At 42.3% G+C, this 25745-nt stretch overlaps 1 protein-coding gene across 1 annotated transcript in view; it reads left to right on the top strand.

Annotated features, from left to right (window-relative positions):
* Nucleotides 1–25745, top strand: part of OPCML (opioid binding protein/cell adhesion molecule like) — a 1091065-nt gene that overhangs the window by 14542 nt on the left and 1050778 nt on the right. The gene's annotated exons all lie outside the window — the stretch shown is intronic.

The following is a 25745-nucleotide window of genomic DNA, read 5'->3' as shown; positions in this document are numbered from 1 at the left end:
AAAAATGAATAAAAACAGAATTCGAACATTCCCTTCCTTCACATCATTGTAACACTCAAACCATCCCTGGAGGCAAGAACCATGTTGGAAACCACTGCACTAAGTCAATCTATGTCCTTGGGATTAAAATCAAGACAGAAATGTCAAATCAGCCCTGGCAAAATGCTTCTAATTGCTCAGCTCTGGTTGCTTCTCTTTTGGGCTTAGAATGGGGATGTTTCCTTAGCCACAGATCACTCTGGATATTGATACCATATGATTGCCATGGAAGACCCTATCCTGCAACATCTGCAATGTTCCTAAACCCTGTGATTGTGGTAAAATAAATAAGTAAATAAATAAATTACATGTCACTGGTTATAGACCAATATCAAGAATATTCTCTTGTTTATCAAAAAAAGACCATTGAGGGGCGCCTGAGTGGCTCAGTAGGTTAAGCCTCTGCCTTCAGCTCAGGTCATGATCTCAGGGTCCGGGGATCGAGCCCCGCATTGGGCTCTCTGCTCAGCAAGGAGCCTGTTTCCTCATCTCTCTCTGCCTGCCTCTTTGTCTACTTGTGATCTCTGTCTGTCAAATGAATAAATAAAATCTTTAAAACAAACAAACAAAAAAGACCATTGAAGGGAAATAAATGCAAAATAGACTTTAGAAGAAGAAAAAGCTGAGGCCAAGGAGCAGCCATTCCAAGTGCTCATGATTCTTCATCTCTAGAGTTCTCACTATTTTCCTTCTGTGCCATCTCTTCTGCAAGGACCACCTACTGTAGAGACACTGAGGTCCTAGCTTCCCTGACTTCGCTTGAGAGGAACACTTTCCTCTGAGGAAAAATCCAGCAGAGGAAGGGTTAGAATTTTTCAAAAGAGATATTATTAGGCTATAGTAATGCTCATATACAGAAAGGACTAACAATAAGGAAAACTGGAAAGGACACTCTTTCCTGAGCATAGTTTTTATCCTCAGGTGACTGAAGTCTTGTCCTGGTGTTGGTGGCAGCCATGAAAATATGTCTTTTAGATCTTTGGCTACAGTAAATACAATTGACCAACTGACCCAGCCTCAGCTCTCTCAAGTCCACTGTTAATGTGGGATTTGAGGCCGTGTTTCTCACAGGCTGGTCTCTCAGCCAGTGACTGAGTGGGACAGAGATAATAGGTCAAGTTCATTCTTGGGAGTCATGGTTTCTGCTGCTTTGACTTGAGCGTCCCCAAGGACCTTGCCAAAGTTTCCCTAGAACTTCATGGCGTTCTCTACTTCCACCACACTTGCTGCCTGCTGCCCTTCCCTCCTCTGCTGTCTCCCCACCAAAAAAACTCAAGGTTCTCCCAGCCTTGTCCACTTCCATTTCCATTTTCTCTCACAGATGTTTCCCCTAATAAGCGTCTTGCACATTTAGTCCTGCCTTGTTGTCTGGTTCTTGGAGGAGCCAGGCTAACACCATGTTGCTGGGCTGACAGAGCTAAGTAGGCTTGCAAGCCAATGTTTTGCTCCACATTCTAAACCTTCTTAGTTTAATATTATACCACCCATCCCACTCTGTGGAACTGAGCTAAGATGCATGGGCAGCACTGTGAGATCTGTGCAGTTTTCAGTACCAGTAGAAACTTGCTTTTTAGGGGAAAGTCCTAGGCAGAATCCGGAAGCTCTCTTTCTTGGAGGCCCTACTCTGACCCTGGAGTAAATAAGACATTTTAAAAACATGTTTCTCAAAATTTCTCTCCTGGGTTTCTGGTCTTTCTGGACTGATAATAAATGTGTTTCCTTCCTTTCTTGACACAGTTTAAGTCCATTTGGAAATCCAACCCACACCTTACATTCATTCCTCATTTTCCTGGTTTTTTATCTGGAGCACATTCACTCTGCAGCTCATAAAGCTGGTTTGACTCTTTAGTAATTCTTCACTGTGTAATTGTCATGGTTTTGTCTTAGCTTTTTGAACTCGGTTTTCCTAATGGCCCCATGGTATGGATTTTTTTTTTTTTTTAAGATTTTATTTATTTATTTGACAGAGCGAGATCACAGTAGGCAGAGAGGCAGGCAGGGAGAGAGAGAGAGGAAAGCAGGCTCCCCGCTGAGCAGAGAGCCTGATGCGGGACTCGATCCCAGGATCTTGAGATCATGACCTGAGCCGAAGGCAGCGGCTTAACCCACTGAGCCACCCAGGCGCCCCCCATGGTATGGATTTTTAAGGTCGGCACTATTGACATTTTAGGCAAGATACTTCTTTGTTGTTGCAGGGTCTGTGCATTGTGGGACCTTTGGCAGCATCCCTGATGAACTCTGTCCATCATAGCACCCCTCAATTTGTGACAACCAAAAATGTGTCTACACATAGACAAAGGTCCCCTGGAGAACAAAGTTGCTCTGAGTTGAGAATCACTGTTCTATGGTTTTAAGTGGCCAATACAGTATCCTAGCAACCCCTCTAACTTATGTCAGTTGTCTTTCCTCCAGTTAATGAAAGATGGACTTCTCTTCTTATATTATAGACTGATTCTCTGACCTATTGTGGCTTCAAATCTGTGAGAAGCTTCTAGTTCTCAGCTTTCGTTTTGCTGAAAATTTTGTTTATTCAGAACCTGTAAATCAGGTTATCAGCTTCGCCATCTGTGCCAGGTGATTTCTGAGAATACTTTATATGAATGGTTAACCATAGAAAGATATTTGATAATAATAATTTTAGGAATAATAGTGGGCTTGTTCTCTGGAAAGGTAGGTATGGATTAAAACAGATAGGAACAATCTAAGCCATAATTATATTATTGGTCAGTTTAGCCGGACTGACTTTCTCTCTGAGCACACAATTTTCATTAACCAAACTGTTCCAGTAACTTTTCTTCAGGGCAGACTTAGATCTTAGCTTGAGGGTGGTCAGGAGTGAGAATGAGAGCCCAGATATGGTTCCTGTGCACAGAGACCTAAAACTGAACTAAGTGCAATATCTAGAAATTAGTGCATTGTAAATGATAGGATAGACCTGTGTACAATTGTGGCAGTGACGTTTTGAGATCAATTAAAAGTACTGTGCTGATTTGAAAAGAAAGGAGTCTCCTAGAAATCAAGAAAGGGAAGGGCTGTAGATACAAAGCAAAGCAAAGCAAAACAAAACTCTTGACTAGAATTTCTGGGTTATTTTTAATGAAAGGAGGGATCTTTGGCAGAACATGGTCAGTCCTGCCCACAATTAGTTTGGTAACAGAGAATGTCAAGAGCTCCAGGTGAGGAGAAAGACACAGGTAAGGTGGAATGGAGCTGACAAAAACAAAGTAGGGATGTTTGATGTCTCACTCTTCCTTTAGGCCCTTCCGGAGTGACCTGTAGCCCAAAGCCTTAAACCCATATTCAAGAGGTCAATTGTCTTAGGGCTCCAAACCTAAGGAGCAGCTCAAATGACTCCCCTGTAAGTAAATATTGCAGAAAGAATACCTGACAATTATTTGGCCTTCCCTGTATTGGTTTCTCATTTGCATGCAAGCCTCTTATGACCCCTTTTGCATTCAGCGACAATGTTGGAGCTCTTAAGATTGTGCAGATGCCAGATGATGTGATCTATTTCTATGGCTCTGGGATGTCTATCTTATGGACTTGATCAGTCTTGAGGCATCTTTTTATCTTGCAGGATGTGTTCTCCAATTCCCTGTTACAGAATCCTTTACAACCCTAGGGGGACTTGTTGTGGAAGGACTGACCCTTTGGGATTCTGAATCACATCTTTCTTTCTATATTCAGCTGGCCCTGCTGGCCTGATTTCTCTGCTGTTATGTTGTCGACAACAATAATTTTAGAAGCTAAACTGTTAATTTCTGGGACCAAGCTTACTGATTAGGATCTTTTCAAGAGCCATTATAAATGCCAGATTTGGTTTAGGTAAAAACTACTTCCTTGTGAAACTCCACATACAATTAATGATTGTACAAGGTCATTTGTGTAGCTGGCACTGGCTGAGTGCTTACTCCCTATTAGGCACTAGTGAACCAGGAAAGAAAGATGACTAAGCCAAGTTCACTGTCCTTGAGTGCTCCAGTCAGGAAGAGACAGTCCTGTAAAAACATAAACACATCGCAGAGTGTTACCTCTGCAATCTTCTGCATAAACTATCTTATGAAAGCATTTAAAGAAGGAAGAAACCTGCTTTCTCAGTTTCCTCATGGAGGCTTCCCAGAGGAGGGGACATTTGAGATGAGGAGATATATATATATATATATATATATCACATTTATTTATTTTTTGAATTCTCTCACTTTTATTTCTGCAAACTTCTCTCCCTAGTTGTTTCCCTATCATGGGAGAGTGCCAATATCAGACCAAGTCCAAATAGGAGCCAGCTAATATTGTCCATCCATTCCAACCATGGAAAATCTTGGAGGTCAAGGATGGAAGCTGTCCAGGCTTAAGGTGAAATGTCGTCTGAAATGAGGTTTTAAAGGAGTAGAGGACTACCTCATAGAGAAGCTGACCAAGAATTCCATTAACTAGATGCATTATTGTCTGGGAGTTCTCTGGGAAATAGGAAGTAGGAGGTAAAGCAGTGAGAGAGAAGTACTGAATTAATCTCAGACCTCCTCCAAAGTGCAGTGTTAAGAAAATGGCAGGACTTTGTAATCCAAGCAATAATGCTCTCACTGTGTTATAGATTTAGCTTGTGTAATTTAAATGTCAAAAAATACCTGATGGTGCTGGTGAAACCTGAACTTTCAATAACTTCACAAGTTTCTAAATGTCCAAGTTATGAGTAGAGTCAAAGATGTAACCCACTCCCCCCTTTTTTAATGTTCTGGACTTCACAAATTATCAGAGACATGGTGCATTTCTTTTCAGATTCTTCTATTTTGTTTCCTTCCAGATAGGCTTGCAACCTCTAGGTTTATGAATTCCAGAAAGCAGGACAAATAATATTAAATTCTTCTTTATGCCTTGAAGGATTTATTTTAATTACAGAGTATGTTCACATTTCAGGATAAAGGTATATTCTATTGCTCACTGAGTTCTTAAAAGTGAATTTACATGGCTATTGCTCTTTAACTACATTCACTCAACAAATATGTAGTGGGGGCCTAGCATGGGTCAAGCACTATTCTAAGACTTTGGGATTCATCAACAAATAAAACAAAGACTCCTGCTTTTAGGAAACTCATATACTAGTGGAGGAATCAGATAATGAACAATCAGCATAGTACTTAGGTACATTTTATAGTATGTTAGAAGATTGGAAGTAATATAGAAAATATAATATAGAAAAGAGAAAGTATGGCAGAGTATGGAGACTGACTTGGAATACTGGGGAAGAGAGTTTTGATTTTGAACAGGGCAGGCAGCATTGAAAAGAGCATAAATGAGCAGAGACTGGAGGAGGGGAGGGAATATGCCAGGTGGATATCTGAAGGAAAAAGTTTTCCAGGCAGAAACACTGTTTAATGCAAAGACCCTATGGCACAAGTGAAGACTACCTACCATATTCAAGAAACAACAAGGAGGCAAGTGTAATAAGCCAAGTGGAGTAAGCAAATGGAAAGTAGTAGGAGATGTGGTCAAAGCAATAATGGGGGACCCAATTAAATGAGCCGTGTACCCCTCTGTAAGGAGTTTGGCTTTTTCTCTGAGTTAGATGAGGAACTTTTCCAGATTTTTGAGCACAGGAGTAACTTGACTTTAATTTGTTTGAAAGGATCATTCTGAATGCTGAAGGGTAGAAGCAAGCAGACCAGTCGGGGCAATGGTCGTAATCCAAGCAAAGGATAATTGTGGTTTGAGCTAGCGTGACAGCAGGTGAGATGGCAGAAGTAGATTTAGCTATATGTTGAAAGCAGAGCTACCAAACTGTCAGATTGAATATGGGGTGAGACAGAGTAGATCCAAGGGGGCACCATATATTTTTAACCTGAACAGCTGGAAGGATAAAGTTGACATCAGCTATGATGGAAATGTATGGGTGGAACAGGATTTGGGGGAAGGGTCAGGAGTTTATTTTGGACTCATTTTGAACTCAGTATGTCTACCAGGCATGTAGAGTAGGCAGTGGGATATAATGAGTTTGGTGTGCTTGGAGTGGGGGTTGTGTCTGAGGCTAGAGGTCTACATTTGGTATTTAGATGATATTTAAAGTCACAAGGTTAAATGATCATACAGGGAAGGAATAGAGAGAGGAAAAAAAAAAAAAAAAAAAAGAATTCCAGACACTAAACTCTGGAAAACTTCAACATTAAAAGAGGTCAAACAAATGTTTACAAAGAAACATGAAGAGCTCATCTATGATAACATGTGGGTAGGCTGGTAAATGGGTTAAGGCAACAATCAGTAGGTAAGTGACATACAAGCCTTGTTAGGCCCAAAATTCCTGATCATGTGTCATTACAAATAACTGCAGTATACAGCAGGTGGTGTTATTAAGGTACAGGACCCATTGATAATGCTGTCATAAATATTTAATACTATGGCATGAAAAGAAGCCCAATACTAGGGGAGACTAAGTCTATGCCCAGAAATGTTGAACATCACAAAGACGTTAAGATCGTTCAAGTTAAACAGCTTGATTTACAAATGAGGGGAGTCATGTGTTAGTGAGCTGATCTAACCAGGTTCACACAGGAACCTGCAGGACAACTGGATATAGCAATGAGGTCTAATGGTGTCCTGTTCAGAGTACTTTCCTCTCCACTCTCTTCCCTCTCACTGAGTGTCTACTATATAGATCATACCCAGGAGTTAATATTGTGAAAATCTGAAAGCCTTTCTTCTCTACCTGGAGCAGCCAGGCTTTGAGCCACAAACACAAACAAGGGGTCTTCCAGTCTGTCAGTCTTGGGCAACTCAAACTTGCATCTTGCAGATGTGCACTTCCTGCACAGTGACCAGGTTAGTGCAGGTTGAATGACTGCATGGATACATACCTACATTTTTAGAGGTGTAAAATTATAAGCAAAGCTTTAGCAGAATTCTCTGTTTAAAAATTTCTCCACGTGGCCTCAGTGCTTTTCCTGTAGTCAGGGGTTTTGACCAGTGTGTCTGATCTGGAGAATGAATGTTGGCATGAGTTTGGTCCCAACAGCCTTCAAAAGGAGGTACCCAAGAGGTGATGCCCCACACAAAAAAGGCAGTCAGTATATATTTACTGAATAAATATCCCGACGGGTGACTCCATCTTGTAGAAACATCTTATGTAAGCAGGTTAACTGGAGAGGAGAAAACTCTGCAATGTTGCCAATTACCCATATGCCCTTGGGCACTTTCTTCACCTCTCTGTGGCTTAGTGTTTCTGCCTAGAAATGAGATTGGAGCTGCTGACTTAGATCAATGGGAGAAGGTTAATTGAAAGCAGTCATAGAAAGCATAGAAGAAGATTTCAAGACAATACGTAAATGCTGAATGGCACTGTTGCCACTGCCAAATTGAAGAGAGGGGCCTTGGGTAAATCAGGAAGGAAGTGTTGGGAAGCAAAGCCTCCTTTTGTCTGTCCTGTCCTCCTGACTGGGTGGTAGTGAGGTGATGCCATGCAAGAGGTGGAAAACCCACTAAGCCTCCACCTCCTACTTTAGAAGCACTCAGCTCTTTCCTTGCTCTTGGGTGTGTGCCCAGCTGCATCCGGCATGAAGGCAAGAAGCTGCTGACACAGGTAGATGAGATCTGTGGTGTAAAGCCATAGGAGAGATGACATTTGACAGATATCTCCAAAATTACATCCCTTCTTCCAACTGTTACCTGTGATTAAGGGTCTAGAGCCAGTTCCTTACTAGGCCATACAAAGTATCCCTTCAGCAACTCCAGCCCCCCGTTTGATTCCTGTTGATCAAACTTGCAGTGTGGAGTCAGATTAGTAGGTCTGCTGAGCCTGTAGGCATCTATCTCCAAGAGCATGGGACCTTTTGTAAAATGGCCTTACCCACTTCATATAGTAAACTGGGGGCAGAAATTACCCTAGATCATTATGCAGAAAATGTTCACAAAGGCTCCAAGAAGGTACCAATGTTAAATAGATCTTCGTACTCAAAGCATATTTCCTTGACCAGCAGCATATAAATGAAGATTCTTGAGTTCACGCTAAGCCTGGCACACCTCTCCAGTTGCTGCACAAAGCCCAGCTTAAATAAATTTTCTGCCCAGCAGCCTTTTCTGGCCACGTCACCCAGTAAGAACTCCCTTCCCTCTGATCTCTTAGAGCAATGGTTCTCAACATAGCTGTATATTAGAATCACCTGGGGGAACTTGAAAACCACCTAGATGTCCATCTAAGTTTTACTCCCCAAGATGTTGATGTATTTGATCAGGGTAGGACATCAGATATTAATATTTATTAAAAGATACCCTGGTAATGCTAATATTCATTGTTAGGAAAAACTGTTTAAGAGCATGCATTATCAGCCCTGATTCATTTGGGATTTTAATGGTTTACTCTCTCAAAAATCACTTCTAAAAATGTCTTTATCTTGTGTCTATAATCAGAAAGTAAGCTACTTAGGAACAAGGATTCTCTCCTCCTGTTGCCCAAGAGTGATTATACACATGGTGCCATGGAGAAGTGGTAGGAATGAACTCTACTTTGCTAGTGGTGCCTGGCTGTGTGACTTTGAGGGGTGGAGGTCCCTGGACTTTGCTCAGCCTCAAACTCCTTCTCTACAAAAGAAGGTTGCACCAGATGATCCCTTAAGGTGCTTGCCTGCTCTGATGTTTTGTAATTCTAATGAGCACTCAGAAAATGGGGATTGATTACAGCCAGCCCACTGCCTTGAAGCCTGGTGTTTGACCCATTTTAGCATGTTGTTGTCTTACTCCTGCTCCACGGGAATAAGATGCTAGTGCTTTTCACCTCTGAAGATGTGTCTTCTCAGCTGGATATTAGATCTTTCCTGAGGTCACTTTCACTAAGCCTTATCCTAGTCCATGGTGTTGCTCATTCTGCACTGCGACAAAGAATCCATCAGGCCCACAGAGTAAGCTAGTATGGCAATAGGAAAAGGTCTTCTCTGTCCTGATTCCCATCCAATGGAGCAAAGGGAAAATAGGCACAATATTTAAATCAACATTCACAGATTAAAGAAGGGAAGTAGGAGGAGGATCCTAGAGCAGGGGTGCCAAAAAAAAAAAAAAAAAAAATCAAGTCAGAAGTCAGATGTGTGCTGGCTTTGGAGGGAAGCAAGTGAGCTAGTGGAGACACTATGGGAACTAAAGAAGCAAGTGAGAAGGCAGCCACACCCCAGCTCTGTGGTCTTTGGAGGCATGCACAAAATCCCTTCTCTTGCCCCCTGCTCCAGCACAAAGCACATGGGCAGTGGCATTTGCACATCCTGATTAAACAGTAACTATTCTGTTTGGGGATTCCAGGCTAAAATTGTTTCTGTTTATACGGTTAGGGTGATGCCTCTTGCAGTGACTGTTGTCTCATTTAGTCAGATATGGTGGTACCACCTCATTGTGGCTTCTGCTAGTCAATGTTTCCTTCCATTCCTACCTTCCCACGCTGTCCTCCAGGATCCTTATGTGAGGCTTATCAGAAATAAAAAAAAAAAAATTGCTAACCTATCCACACATTTCCTGAAGGAGCATGATGTCAGAGCAGTTAGAGGAAGAGAACGTCAAAGGTAGAAAGACCATCTCCTGCTCTAGATCGTGCTGGAAGCTATGGGAAGTAGTGAGCTCATGTCAGCAAAGCCCTCTGAGCTATTGCTCACTAATGAACCTTTTGGAGGCTCTTCTTATGTGCCAACCTTTTTGCAGACATTTGGGAGTTAACCATCTTACAGCTCTAATTGAGGGCTTTGTTCTGCTCTTTAACACCTAAACAAAGTGATTCCAAATTTCAAGTCAACTTAGAGTTAGGATAGGTGCATTTTAGGCCCTCTTTTCTATGGAATACGGGACAAGACATTTTCTTTGCTGGGGTCTGAGCTCTTTGAGATTTTAGAAAGAAATGGTAATATCTGTTGTGTCATCAACAGGATTTTTATGTGGGTACTGGGTGCTACTGATGGAGAGAGAATTTAGAATATAGGAAGAAATATGCTAATATAAGACATTATTATTCCGTCATTGTGTTTGCAGTTGGGTTGGTTCATACTTATTCAAGAGGATTATTTCATGTTTGGTGAAAACAGGAATTCCTAATCGCAAAGAGGAAGAAAATGGTGCCAATTTCCAGTCAATAGATAGTGGTCCCATGGACCATTCAGCTCAGTAAGAAAAAGGCCCAGGATTGGTTAGCAATGTCTGTGGAGGATGTGTGGAAAAGGAAGTTGAGGTAGGAATTCAACACATTCAGTCATTCATAGAGGGACAGGCTTTATATGGGTTTCATGGGTGAGGTGAGGGAGGGGAGTAATAGTTGTAGTTAGAATTAATGTCCTTTTTCCAAGGAGGCAAGGGAAGGATTTTGTTCCCTTTCTTTTAGGAGGGATCAGTACATCATTGCTTGTTATGGTTAATGTATGTAAGACTAGGGAAGACATTAAGGGCAAATTTCCATTTGCCCTTATATAAGAAACTCAGTTGATGGATAATATGGGACTAGAACCAGATTTCTGGTATCAAGTCCAAGGTGTCAGTGGGAATTGAGGGTGAGTGAAAGGAACAGTGAAGAGTGAGGGGTTAAAGGCAGGTGGGGTAAAGTGGCAGAGAGTAAATGTTTTGGGAAATGAGCCTGTGTGGATGGTAGGAGGTTCCTAGGGTAAACACTGAGCTTAAGTAAGACTGAGTTGTTATCAGAGCCTTTGTCTCTGTATCCCACACCTGGGCTCCTTCCTTACAGAGGATCTTCTCTCTGGCTAAGATTGACCCTCTTAAGAAAACCTGAAGCTGACCAGGTGAGGACCTCTCTACCCCTGGTGAGAAGCAGTTATCTCTCTGCGTAAAGAGGCTTCCTGTCCTCTTCTCTTCAGGGACCTCTTAAGATAGTATCCATCTCAGAAGACCATTTCTTTATTCCTTCCTACTTAGAAGGGACACTCTTAACAGATACTCAAAAAAAAAGAAAGAAAAAAGTTACTTTTTTATTTTCCTGGAGATGAAATTCAGGGGTTTGGTGAGGTTAAGTGCTTTTCCAAGGTCATGCAACACAGGGGCAGCATAAGAGGTTGCCTTAGTGCCACAGCCCTGCCACAGTCACCAGTGGCCTGTTGATCAGTCACTGTGCTTGTTACATTCATCTTTCCTGTCTCCTTAGGGGATGTCTCAACCTTTCTTAGTCTGTCACATGTAAGGTCCCTGTTGGCCATTTTTGCTTCTGTATTTTAATGGTTTGGACTAATTTCCACTTTATTTTTGTATTTATTTTAACACAATCACTTATAATGAGGCTAATGACATTTTGTCTCCATGGTGGCGCATTTTAATTTGGTCTCGGAAATGTCAAAGCGATCAGGCAATTTGGTATCTCAGAAAGACAAAACGTGGCAGGGACAATAGATTCTTCTCTCCATCACTCCATCTCCCTTGTTATCTGCTAGCTCCAGGGGCCACCCTGTCCCACTGGCTGCATCTCTGTGCTGGCATGGGCAGAGATCAGCCGCAAAATATTGCCAAGACAAGGGGCTACGGCTCCTGTGGACGGACTCTTTCCAGCAAGGGCAGCTAACACAATTAATCAGATCTCAGCACTCGAGTGAAGTTTGTTTTGATAGAAGCAGGAAATTGTTTTCCTGGTGTCATTTTTGTATTGATCCTTGTGCGTCCATCCATCTCAGGCTTTCTTCTGAGCCTGCCTGCAGCCATCTCTCTCAGCTTTCCAAATCTTTCCTTTCAGACAGGGTTGGCTGATGTTCTTTTGTGAAGCAAATAGTTTAGGCTTTGTGGGCCTCATAAGGTCTTTATTTCATATTCTTCCTGTTTTTACGACCCTTTACAACTGTAAATATCCATTCTTAGCTTGCAAGCTGTATGAATTGTCAGGTAATCTTGGGTTTAGGGAAAGTTTTAGGGGTATTTGGATTGAGGAATTGAACCCAGGTCTTTACTAGTGTGGCATTCATGAGAGTATCTATTGTATAATACAGAGCTGCTAATAGTTGCCTGTGCCAAGGTTGGGTGGTGGGCAAATTCCCTGATGGTATAAGTAGACAGCATGTCTCCACAGAGATGGTTGATTTTAGCTTTGCTGGAAATGGAGGATTCAAGACTTGATGGAGCTTCCTCGGGAAGCCTGTGTTATTCCACATTTGTCCGAGAAACCCTGTTTGTGCCAGGTCTGAGTCTGGAGGTCTCCTACTCTGGACTTGCCTCTCTGCCTTGGCCTTCCCTGCCCAGCACTTCCTTGTGGCCAACGTCCTTCTATGCTGCTTTGTCCTTGAAGGGAGGGAGATAGATCATGTCTGCAGATGGGGCAGGGCCCTGACAGCGCCCACTTTAGCCTTCTTGCCAGCACCAAGTCTCCTTTCTTGGAAGCTAATCTCTGAGGTGGAAATCAGAACAGTAAAGGGGAGAGAGTCCTGGTGTGGTGAAATCCCAGGTCAAATCAGGGAAACTCGCAGCCTAACCCAGATAGAGCTCTTGCCCCAGGAATGGCCTTATGCAGGCTTCTATTTAGAAGCCACTTTGTCAATTTATTTGCCAGCTTTTCCGTGTAGTTGGGATACTTTATCTCTATAAAGCAGCAATAAGTGGACAGTATAATATATTTCACTTTTAATAAGGTGTTGCCAGTTGCACACACTCTGTAGAGCAATTAGTGTCAAAAGCTGCTAAGCAATGGAAGGAACTGTATCTGAGTGTTTACAGACTGGAAGGATTTACAGCGGGGTTTGGAGGAGCCCCGGCCACAACTGGAAGGTGGGGGAGGATATGTTGTGTTTCAATCCACTGACCTGTGTGTTTCTGAAACCTCTTGAAGGCAGGCCCTTGCATTGTGCTATGGTCCTCATTCCTGGGGCGGGGAGATAGTGATGGTCCTCATAGAGCTCATGGGGTTGGGGAAAGAGCACAGGTTTAGGGGTGCTGTAGATGTGAGCCTCGAACTCAACTCTGTCACATAAGAATGTCTCCTCAACAAATATATTTTTATGACACTCATTTTCTTCATGTATAAAAATGAAATGGGAAAATCATCAGAGAGTTTAGAAGATGGAGTTTCTTTGAAGTTCATAGCCCTTAGGTCAGGCTGTGTCTTTCCTATCCCATTCATGTGAATAAAGATGGGGAATTTTCAGAAATCAAGTCTAAGCTAGATGATCCAGTCATCCCTATTGCCCAGAACTGTCCTGACTTAACAATGGAAAGCTCTGCATCCTGGGAACTCTCAGTCCCAAGCAGACCTGGATGGTGGTCACCCTGTGTGGTTGAGAAGCATTTCTTCTCTCTCAGGTGATGGGCTCCAGTGTTGACAGCACACATGTCAGGGATTCCAGCCATGCATTTCACTGCACTCAAAACACAGCGAGGGGCAAACATCTGTGAAGAAGAGTGGAGATCTTTGACAGACTCAGGGACATTGGGTCCAGCAATGAAATGAACCTTTGGTCTAAAAGTCAGGGGATCTAGCTCTAAGGTTCTTAGATTCGTTTATTCCCTGAAGATGATCTTAATTTGACCCGTGGAAGGTAGAAGAGGCATTTGTGTTTTCTTGTTCCTATTTGCTTATATGTTTTCGGGGTGTGTCCATGGATTCATGCCACACCTACAGAGCCACCTCTCCAAATCATACACAGAGTCTCTCAATGCAACCTGAGGTTTGTGTGCTTGGGTCACGCCCTCAGCACCATTCCAGAGCACCCCTTTCTCCTTATCACAGAGCTTCTCCCCTAGTTTGGAAGAGAGGTAGCAGGAGCCCTTCTTTGGCCTAGGCAACTGGCCAGCCACTCCATTTCTGTCTGAACCTTTTGCAAGGGCAGGAACAGAAGAGCTTTCACCCAGCAACATAATTCCTCTCACTTTACAGATTAGGAAACAGACTGAGAGAAAAGTTAAAGAAAATCCCAAGTCAGCTGGGTTCAAACCTACACCTCATTTCTTGAGGGGGCAGTTCTTCTCACTTTTTCTTTTATGTCACACTTCTGCCAAAAAATATAGTTGTCTTCCATGGCCAGATACACGTTTTGAGCAGGGAGGGAATTTAGCAGGCGTGAATCATCTAAGGAGACGTTGGGTGAGAAGAGATGGCTGGTTGGTGAAGAGAAGGGGTGACAGCTGGTTTTTGAGGGTGGTGGCTGTGGAAATGGCTAAGGGGTGGGGGAGGCTCCCTGCGAAAAGGGAATGTGAGAATGAGCATGGAGTGTAGGTGGATAGACAGGATAGCAGATTAGAGTGGGGGGTGTGGGGGGCAGATGTGAAGAACCTGGGCTACTTAGCAAGGAGGGCTGGCTTCTTGGAAGCCTCGAATGCCTGGCAGACCACACTGACGATTATTCACATACTTCTGAAATATCTTAGTCACAGGGTGACTTGCAGCTCTACTCCTCCTTACTGTGAAGTGAGCTCCCCTTGCAGTACCTGTGTTTGGGGTGGGGGAGGGGGGTGCATAGACTAATTCTCTCTAAGTACTTCTTTATCTTGCCAGTGGGAGTGGGAGGAAGTGTGGTCTCATTGGATTTAAATTCTGAGTTAATTCCGTGGTAGTATGTCTTCCTTTTCTTGTATAGCAAGACCAGCTTTAAAGACATCAAGATCACCTTATTTAAAACAGTATTTCAAACACTTGTTGGGTACCAGTTTCATTTAAATTTTGTAAGGGAGAATATGCCAATATGATCACAAAAGCGTAAACCAGCACTATACTTAATTTCGTAAGTGTTTTTTTTTTTTTTTTTTTTTTTTTTACTCGGTTCCCAAATATGTCTGGTTTTCACACGTCCCATGGCACAATTGGAGGTCTCCTAGGAAATCCGTAGTGAAGGTGAGAGGCCTCCTCTAAGTGAGCGCACAGCTCACGTGACCACAGATAGGTTTGTGAATCGGGTGCGTTCCCTTCTTCATACACTGTTCTTTCACTAAATCCCTCATGATGGACAAGGATATCACTCAAAGTATACAGGCTGTAGAAGTTAGGGCTCCCAGAGCTTTCTGTCCAGTTTAATGCCCTGTGGGCCCAGTGCTGGAGTTCTTATAGGGTCTGTTTCTTTGTCTTTTCCTGCTGACTGTCCCAGCACCAGTGCTTCGGCTCCTGCACCCTGATACCCCAGGGCCTCTCCTGGGTCCCAGCTGCTTGTCCGGAAGCCCCTCACTGTGTGCTCATCCCCTACGGGTTCCTAATTGTGTGAGAGCTGCCTCTCCTTCCTGTTCAGACTCCTTCTCTCTTCCCTCCAGCCGTCTTCAGTTAAGTCCCCATTTCTGGGTTTGTTCTCAAAATTCGAAGGTTTCTATTTTCACACTTTGATAATTGGTGCTATCCATTGAAAGTAACTCTGGAACTCCAGCCTGCCGGGGTCAGAAAGAGCTGAATTGAATTAAAAAGAGTAGAAATTGGCTAGAAGCAGGAGGAAGACTTGAACGGTGTAATTTCTCTCCTCCAGGTGGCTAGCAGCCTCTGAGCAGGAACCTGCCTTCAGAGCTGGCCTGTGGGTATCCCACTTTGTTCCGTTCACTTGATGGGAGCCCCACAGGGGAGGTGGGAGGAGGGAGTGAGACTCCCTGCCTGGCACACCCTTAGCCCGGGGAGTGACACCGGGGACTCAGGAAATACATGCCAGTAAAAAGCATTATGTCAGTGAAATGACATTGGAGTCGTTAAATATGCAAAACACCCCCTGTTTTAATAGCATAATGGCTGGGAGAGAAGCTAACAGAAGCCAGAAGCCAGAAGTCTCTTAGTGACAGTCGCTAATCCATCCACAATTCATGCCAGGGTGGCAGATACAGTCCCTTGTGCCTGGGTCATGGTAAGGCAGGCCTGGCTCCCAATGCAGGCTTACAGATGCTGTCCGATGGTGCCCAGATGAGAAGAAACAGTGTTTCTTTATGATTTCTCCTTTGATGTTAGGAATTCAATTAATCCTTAGATCTAAAAAAAATATATTATTATTTTCTGCTAGTGTTGTCAGTCATTTATTTTTGGTCTCCCGGGAGATTTTTCAATTACTGGGAATAACTCCTCTACTTCCAGGCAACAGGTGTGTGGCCCTTCTTCAAAGCTAAGACATATTTATTCTCACCCAAATCCATCAGTGGGTCTACCTTCAGGATAGGGATGAACTTTGGATATGATTCACAAAGAATCTCAGAATCTCAAAGAATACGCTTCCCTTGGGGCTGAGAAAAGGTCAAAACAATGAACTTCCAGTGTGGCTCTAGGAATTATTATTGCTCTGGTCCCCACACATGCAGGGTAGGGAGAGGATCATTAAAATACACACTGAAGTATGTTTTTCTGATTAGATATGTATCTCATGTTATGGTAGACTATTTGGATAGTGGATGAAAATGGAAATGGAAGTGGAAAATGTGGAAAAAATGTGGATAGTGGAAAATGGATAGTGGAAAAAATAGAAATTATTTTTCTTTAACATTTGGTGTGCTGATAGAGATTTCCTAGGAGGAAACTTGCTTTGATGGTCCTCTGATTCCTGCCCCTCAGCATGGTGGTGGTGGTGTTGGTAGAGGCTTTCTCCCTCATGATTCACTTTCTGTAAAGGCTGGTTTGGTTCCAGTTCAGCAAGAAGGCTGGGGTCTAGAGGGACTGGATTGTTCTTCAGTGTGTCCTCATTGGAGACTCCCCTTCCTTCAGTGGCTGCAGTGGTGAACAGGGTGGTCAGATGTCTGAGAACAAATGCTGTTCCTCTCAATTCCTGACTTGGAATTTACGGACATGGACATTAGTCAGAACCTCCCTGTGCCTCAATTTCCTCACCTGTAAAATGGCAATAATTCTACTACCCTACCACATGAAGTTCTTGTGGAACTTCAATGGCTCATTTGGTCTTAGACAAGTCAGGTTCCGTAACTCCCCTCATGACAGTGATTCTTCTATGTTCAAAAAGTTACCACAAGTTCAGGGCACCTGGATGACTCAGTCAGTTAAGTGTTCAACTCTTGGCTTTAGCTCAGGTCATAATCTCAGGGTGGTGAGATCATATTGGGCTCTACTCTCAGCTTGGAGTCTACTTGAGATTTTCTCTCTGCCCCTACTCCTGCTCTTGGTCTCTCTCGCTCTCTGTAAAATAAATAAAGAAAATCTTAAAAAAAAAAAAAAAAGTTGCTACAAGGTCAATCCTCTATTCTGTCTTTTTCTTATAGGTTTAATTTCTAACAGTTCTCTCCTTTTTTTCATTTCTCCTTGGTTCTTCGACAGTTACTTTTCATATTCTTCCTATCAAAACTAGGGGCGCCTGGGTGGCTCAGTGAGTTAAGCCGCTGCCTTCGGCTCAGGTCATGATTCCAGGGTCCTGGGATCGAGCCCCGCATTGGGCTCTCTGCTCAGCAGGGAGCCTGCTTCCTCCCCTCTCTCTGCCTGCCTCTCTGCCTGCTTGCCATCTCTCTCTGTCAAATAAATAAATAAATAATCTTTAAAAAAAAAAAAAAAAACTAGAAGCATGAATCTGTTGGACTCTGGTTATAATAGGGCTTGAGTATGTAATTCTGACCTTGGTCTCTAAATCACTGACTTAGCCAGATTTGTGTAAATGGCTAGAGAGGAGGACTCACGCTATTTTCAATGCAAAAATGTCTCAATCCATCCAGGGAGGCCCAGACCAGGCGAGACAGGCTGCCAAGAAGGGGACCCTTGTGCTTTGGTGTTTTTGTTCTCGATATTGCTCTGGTACTCATTCTCCCTCTGATTTTTCTTGGTCTCTCTGCATGTTTTTCACACCTTGGGTCCCTGCCTCCTTTTCTGTCTATCTCTGGCCCTTTTGTATTTGGCTCAAGCATTGTCTCTACTTCATATCTTAGCACAGAATTTCAGTTCTTCCTTGCAGACTTTGGGATGGAGTCCAACAGGCAGTGCAGAGTACTGGGGGAGCTGCTCTGAGGAAAGAAGCAAGTCCACCCTTGACTCTGAACTGCACCCCTTCCGAGCTCCTGCAACCACTCTGAGGTATTTAGGATGAAGAGGAGCAACCTAGTAGCTGCGGCTTGCCTGCCGCCTGCCTTGGGTTCTTTCCTCGCCTCTCCCACAGAGCAGAGATGCTGCGCAGCACTCGCCCTTGCACAGCCTGGCCTGAAATTTATACAAGTGCAGCTGATGTCCTCTTTTAAATTGACAAAAGCAGAGGACGGAGCCTGGGAAGCCCTTTGACCCCAGAACCTTGGTCCATGAAAATTACAGGCGGTGTGCAGGCGCTGTCTCTTGATGCGTACTTGCAGTGGGGAGATGTTGGTTAATTTCTCAAGACTCAGAGGTGACCCAGGTTTAATAAAGAGGATTAATGGATTTGAGCTAAAGGTCCTGGCTGTTTCAAGCAGATAGCCTCTTCCTTCTAAGACAGTTTGCAGGCTCTTGTTCAGTTTCTTCTCTATGGGGAAATAGCTCAAGCTGCCTATTTAAAGGGACCTTCCTCTCCCTTCCTTCTTGATGCTAATAGGACTAAGGTGGCCATGGGTCCTTCATGCTACTCCAAAACAAAGCCATGAGAGCACTCCCTGCTGACAAGAACAGCAGTGACAACAAAAAGGACACTTTGATTTCTGCTGGTCTGGGCTACCATTTTTCTAAAAAGTACTTTCGCCACAAGCATTAAAACCCTTAAAAATATTATGTATGGGGCACCTGGGTGGCTCAGTGGGTTAAAGCCTCTGCCTTTGGCTCAGGTCGTGATCCCAGGGTCCTGGGATCAAGCCCCACATCGGGCTCCCTGCTGAGCATTTCTCCCATTTCTCTCTGCCTGCCTCTCTGCCTACTTGTGATCTCTGTCTGTCAAATAAATAAATAAAATCTTTAAAAAAATATTACGTATACCCTTTCACATGGCAATTTTATTTTCATGACTTTTATGTTGTAGAATAATTAAGGATGCTTACAAAAGGGGCGCCTGGGTGGCTCAGTGGGTTAAAGCCTCTGCCTTCAGCTCAGGTCATGATCCCAGGGTCCTGGGATCGAGCCCCGCATCGGGCTCTCTGCTTGTCAGGGAGCCTGCTTCCTCTTCTCTCTCTCTGCCTCCTTGTGATCTCTGCCTGTCAAATAAATAAATCTTAAAAAAAAAAAAAAAAAAAGGATGCTTACAAAGATGTCCATCAAAGAGATATATATTTTAAAAAAGAGGAAGGAGATTGAGGATCAAGAGATGTGTAACAAAAGGGACTTAGATAAATGTATTATACTAAATTTATGCAATGCAGTAATGATCAAGATATTTTGTAGGGTATTTTTACTCATATGAAATATGTCCATTGTTTCTAAAACATTATGTGTAGTTAAACTGGTTTTTGTAAAATATATGTATGTTTATATTTTATTATATATTTATACATTTATTATAATATTAAATGTTTATATAATATTTGTGAAGTATTTGGGAAGTATACATTGCATGTGTATACAGGAAAGGGATGGATACCAAATGGCTGAGTGCTGAGATTCAGAGTGGTTTTATTTTGGTGTTTGATTTTATTTATCCTCACTTTCTAATTATTTCCACAATTGTGTGTCCCTTGTGTAATATCGGCAGGGAGGGACCTGAGTGGGATCTCCCAGACTGTGCTGGGGAGCAATTCTGCATGTCTTATCTAGGCCCCGTAGGCTCAGGTCAGGGCTGCTTCTTGTCCTCTTATCCTCAGCTGTCAAGAAAGTGTAGATCTTAGGCTTCCAAGGGACATGAGGTGGCTCTCTGGGTGGCAAGTCATGACCTGGTAAAGTTGCATTAGTCATGCCTGGTTCCAGACAGCCCCTCCCAGATGTCTGGGATCATGGGTCAGGGATACCCTTCCCACAGGGAGCAGTTTTAATCAAGTCCCTCTGCTTGACCCTTGTGGAGGTGCCTGTTTGTTTCCTATGGTGTATTCTCAAGTGTGCTTTCCCAATCTTGTCTTAAATGACTCCCATATGGGTGATGGTTGCCACATCCCCAAGGAGTCTGTTCTAATAGACTATTCTGTTGTCTAATAGACCTCACTGTTAGGACATTTTCCTTCAAGTTTCCATTAGCCACTAAGTGCTTAAACATTCTCCCCTTAAAATTCATTCCAAGTTTTTAGTGGGCACTGAAATTTGGACTTTTTCGATAGTAAGTGCCTGCTTGGCTCTTCTCTTTGATATTAACATCGGGATTACTCTTTACTTTTCCCTGTGACAATTTGGCATCATTGTCTCCGACATAATTTTTCTATAACCCTGGGAGGTGTCCTTAGTCTCTAATGACTTATCAATCTATTCATACGACCATGACTTAGTTTGCCATTACAAAAAAATATTCAGAGTAGCTTTTCACCACTGATTTTAGCTTCAAATCTTCAAGATGTTTACATTGTTCTTCTCTTTGCTTTTATGTGCTAGCTGTTATCAAAGGTAGCAAAAGGGTGAAAAGCTGATTTGGAATGAGAGTTTGTCTCCTAGGGGGCTAAGTATGAAAGGGGGGAAAAAAAAAGAAAAGGCAGAATGCACCCATTCAGAGCAGGCCTTCAGTACTCAACACACATTTGTGAAATGGAACCTGTCCCAGAACACCACAAACCAGCCCAGGGGGAGGCGGCCACCAGCTGTGCCCACAGCTCTGAGGCTGATTCCCAGATCAGCTGCATTTTCCTCTTTTCTCCACATCCATGGATTCCACAAAATTGGCCAAAATTTTGCTTGGAGCAGGGCAAAGGGCTCCTGAGTTCCACCCGATGTAAAAACTAGGGTACCCAGAAATGACAAGGGTGTCCCCAGTATTCTTTCCGCGGATTAAATCTTGTGTATGACTCTAGTGCATTGTTTCAAATGTGCTTACCTCATCTCCTCTGCTGCTTTCCCCAGGCTGTTAGGAGTTTAATCAACGTGTAAAGCTCGCTGTGAGAACCCAGGATAGAAAGGAGCTATGAGTGAGAAATACAATAGTTCTGCTATTTCTGGGCTGGCCCTGATTTGGGATCCTGATCCTTTTACTTTTTTGGCCCCATTTTCTCTCTGGTATATTTGTTCAGCTAAGTGAATTATAAATATTCAGTGCTTCTCGTTTCTTTAAAATACAAAATTCTTGATGTACTGGAAACAACTCTCTCTCCACGACACTGCGGCCAGACGGACACTCCAGCGTGTATGAGGGGATCCATGAGAGTATTTCAAAGCTGATGGTGCGGCCATAACCTGCCTTAGTCACATTGTGTCTCTACGTCGTGTTCTTCCTGTCTCTGTTCTTCATCTCCCAATCCTCTCTAATGTCCTCAGTGAAAAGAGAAAGTAAGAATTCATGGCACCAGTGTATATAGACATGATAAGGGAAATTTTGTTTGTGAGTAGGAACTAAGCTAAAAGCAGGTAGTAGATATTTTCCCAGCCTGTTCCTTTCCCAAGAGGCTCATTACAGTGAAATCGATCAAATGAGGTGTTTTTCTCTCCTCACCAAGTGTGTAGTGATGCCTTCCAAAAATGAGTGGAAATAGGGACTTTTCAAGTCTGAGTGATGAGGGTAAAGTGGTAAGAATGACGAGGATGGGGCAGACACCAGCCAACTCCACATGGCAGGGGGGTTACCCCTGGACCAGCCTAGGGCCTCTCTTGCCTTCTGCACCTCCACTGCTCTCTTACTGCTCCATCCTCCAGCTGCCATCTGGAACATCATTGTCCGCCACAATCAACCTTTGCTCAACTTTCTTACGGAATTTTTCAGTGCTGACTTTATTCATTTATTCAGACAGTCAGTCAATAAACATTCACTGAACACCTACTTGTTCTGGGTCAGACTCTTCTGGGCACTGGAGATTCAGCAACATACCCGACAGCTCCAAATTCTGGCCTTCATGGAGTTTACATTCAAGTGGCAAGAGATAGACAGTGAAAAAATATATAAATCATATGGTATGCTATTGGGGGGAGAGTGGAAGAGCTATGGGGGAAAACAGTTGACGGGGGTGGAGAATGAATGAAGATAGTATTTAAATAGGACTTAAGAGGGATGAGATAGTAAGCCGTGAAGATATGTGGGAAGCAGCCTGGCTTGTGCATGTAGGAGCATGTCTGGAACATTTGGAGGAGTCCCGGATGACTGGAAAGCAGCAAGCAAGGGAGAAAGACTGCACAGATGTTGGCTTTTATTCTGATTGAGATGAAACAATTGAGATGGGAGGCCATTGGAGTCTTTTCTGCAAAGAAACAACACAGATCGACCCAGGTTTCTGTGTCTGGGACAGACAGCGATTCTGGAATTTCTTGGAATTTTCTCTTCTTCTGGTTCCAGCAACTGCTATCTGGAGTCTCATTTTACTTCATTGATCTTGCCTGTCATCTTATCCTTCAACCCTATTTCACTGATACCTAACCCTTTGTAAATATATTTCTTGTAGAATATGAGTTGTAGAAGATAAGAAAAAATAGAAATATAAAATATTCAAATATGTCAGCACATAAACACAGAGAACCAACAATATGAGCAAAACATTGAACTATTAAAATAAAGCGGGTCCTTCAGTATTTTCTCAGGGTTCATATGTAGGCTTCAGTTGGAAATTTTGGAACAGTGTGTTCTCACTGAGAGTTGCAACACCCTGTCACCTTGTTTCCACTCTCACCCTCAAAAGTTTTGTATCACATAGGTCCTTGGCCCAGTGGCATGCTGGTAACAACTAGGTTTCTGAAGAAAGAAAAAATAAGCCCTTTTTATAATTGCCAAAACTTGGAAGCAGACAAGTAGATGGCTTTTTGTAGCTGAACAGATAATTAAACTGTGGTACATCTATACAATGGAATATTATTCAGCGCTAAAATGAAATTAGCTTTTAGCTATAAAAAGACATGGTGTAACTATAAATGCATATTACTAAGTGAAAGAGGCCAATCTGAAAAGGCCACATACCATATAATTCCAACTATAAGACATTCTGGGAAAGGCAAAACAATAAAAATACCAGAGGTTACCAGGTGTTGGGGAGAAGGAATGGACAGGTAGAGAGCACAGAGGATTTTTATGGCAGTGAAAATACTCTGTGCAATACCATAATGATGGATACATGTCCTTATACATTTGTTCAAACCCAAACAATGTTTAACACCAAGAGCGAGCCTTAGTGGAAACTAAAGACTTTGGGTGATCATGACGTATCAGGTAGGGTAAATTCAATTATAACTGATGTACCGCTCTGTTGGGGGTGGTTGATAAAGGGGAAGGCTGTGCATGTGTAGGGGTAGAGCTATATACAGAAATTTCTGTATCTTCCTCTCAGTTTTGCTGTGAACCTAAAGCTTCTTTAAAAAAAAAAAAATAAAAAAAAAAAATCAAACCTAAGGGGCACCTGGGTGGCTCAGTGGGTTAAAAAAAAAAAAAAAAAAAAAAAAAAAAATCTTTTTTTTTTTTTTTAAAGCCCTGATTCATAGCATTTGCTGATTCCAGGGTAAAAATACTCCAACTATTACTAATTTCAAGCTATTAAAGAATGTGGTGTGAGGTACCTAAGTCCCAACTAATATGAAATAACCACTTTTGTTAAGTTTCCACATATACTTTTTTTTTCTTTACTTCCACTTTGACACCATTGATCCATTTGTCTGTACCTGTGATTGAACCATACTACTTAGAATGATCATAGAAATAATAGGTCAGTTAGCTTAGTAAATGTTCTTCCAGGCCAAGCTTACTGATTAGTCAAGTACCAACCTTACTGGAATTTTGATTGGAGTTACTTTAATTTCACACACAGACAGACAGACAGACAGAGAGACACACACACACATGCTTGGCATCTTTATGTTATTGAGTCTTTCCAATAAAATGGTACATTCCTTCAATAAATGTTTATTTAAAATCTATTATGTGCCAGAAACTACCCGGACTCTGAGATAGACAAGATTGTTAAAAGTTCCTGATCTTACAAAATTCACATTCTGGAGGATGAAGTGGGGAAGTCTCATGATGAGCAGGTGAGCAAGAGAAAAATATAAAGACCATTTCAGGTGGTGTAAAGACTATGAAAAGAAAAATAACAGGTTGATAAAATAGAACATGACTAAGAGGAAGTGGTTTTTTTTGGATTGTATATTCAGGGAATGCTCTCTGAGGGAGTGATATTTTAGCTAATACCTGATCATGAGAAGACAACTAAGGGGGAATTTGAGAGAAGAACATCCCAGAGAGATTACCCAGCACAGAGGGCCTAAGTTGGAAACTATCTTGTCAGTTTCAAGATATAAAAAAAAGACCAATATTGTTCAAGATAAAGCATTTTCTCAGTGATCAGAGACATAGACAAAGATTAGATCATGTAGGGTCATGGCAAAAGATTTGGATATTATTCTAAATACAACCTAAAGCCTCGGGAGGGTTTGAATAAAGTGGAATAATTTGATCTGCAGTTTGTCAGCCCATTCTAGTTTCTGTGACAGGAACATATTGTGTGTGTATCGGGGGAGGAAATACAGGAGGTGGGAGTTATTTAGAAAATAGTTGCTGTAATCAGGATAAAAGATGATGGGGTTTGGGGTTATGGCAGAAAGAGTAGAGTGGAGAAATGCTAATGGACTTAGCACATATTTTCAAATAGAGCCAAAAAATTTTCTGATGCATTGGTTGTATGGAATGAGAGAGACAGCAAAGAAGAAGTGGTTCCAGGGACTTCAGGTTTGAGAAATTAACTGAACGGGAAGATTGGACATATTGTTGTCCATTAAAGCTTTTGGTTTGGAATAGATTCCCAGGGAAGAAGCTGACAAAAGAAGCAAATTAAGGGAGTTCTGAGTAATTCAGATCTCAACACAGAGCTTGAGGAAAGAAAGACTCCATAAAGGAGGCTGTGAGGGACAATGATGAAGATAGTACAGTTCTGAGAAAGACCCAGAAAGAAGGTGTGGTTATTGTATTGAATGTTGCAGATTATCAGGTGTATTGAGGGAGAGAACAGGGGCCTCAGACCCTTGGAACTGGTAACTGGTGGCTTTAACCAGAATGTTATAATGAAGTGATAAGTTCAAAAGCTTGCCTGGAGTTGAAGAATGGGATGTGAAGAAACTGTTATATGGTCAATTTGCATTATTTGTAGTAGGTATGTTCTGTAAAATCTTCACAAACACTGTACTATAGAACCACTGCCCCTAGGAGCCAAGACTTTTAGGAAGGAGCCTCTGGTTACATTTTCATCAACCAATCCATACATAAACTTATGTGTATTTCTGTTTAAAGGCAGAAAATACTTTTTCTGTGTTCTTGATTCATTATCATTGAACTCATGGAAAAGAGTGCTATAGTACTATAACTCATGCCTGAACAAAGCCTATATTTTCTCCATAAGGCACATAACAACTTTTTTGTTAAAGGACATCAGAAAGTACCTCTGCACTACTCTCAGGTGCTATTTCAAACACCAAAATCACCAACAAAAAGCACAAAAATGGGAAAAAACATGGCACTCGATAGACTAAGAACAGGACACTTATTTAGAGTAAGAAAGTTGAAATAAGAAGGAAAAGCATCATCTTGTTCAACCTCATCTGGGAACATGTGTGTCAGGTGACTCACATTTTTTTTTTCTGCTGTGCATATGGCCATGAATGACTGTAAAAGTCCCATTCGTATTGATTTTGGGATTTAAAAAAATTAGCAAATAGGCAATTATGCATATATAGAATCTATGAATTATGAAGGTTGGCCATACTAACAATAGGCAATGCTTTGGAGATGTATTGCTGCAAGGTTTTGTATGGCAATGAGGTCTTATTTTATTTTCTTTAAACAATATAAAGAAAACAATAATTTTCTTTAAACAATACTACAGTGTGC

The sequence above is a fragment of the Mustela lutreola genome, chromosome 1 (genome assembly GCF_030435805.1).
Source record: "Mustela lutreola isolate mMusLut2 chromosome 1, mMusLut2.pri, whole genome shotgun sequence".
Classification (NCBI taxonomy): domain Eukaryota; kingdom Metazoa; phylum Chordata; class Mammalia; order Carnivora; family Mustelidae; genus Mustela; species Mustela lutreola.
This window is presented reverse-complemented; position numbering and strand designations above follow the sequence as displayed.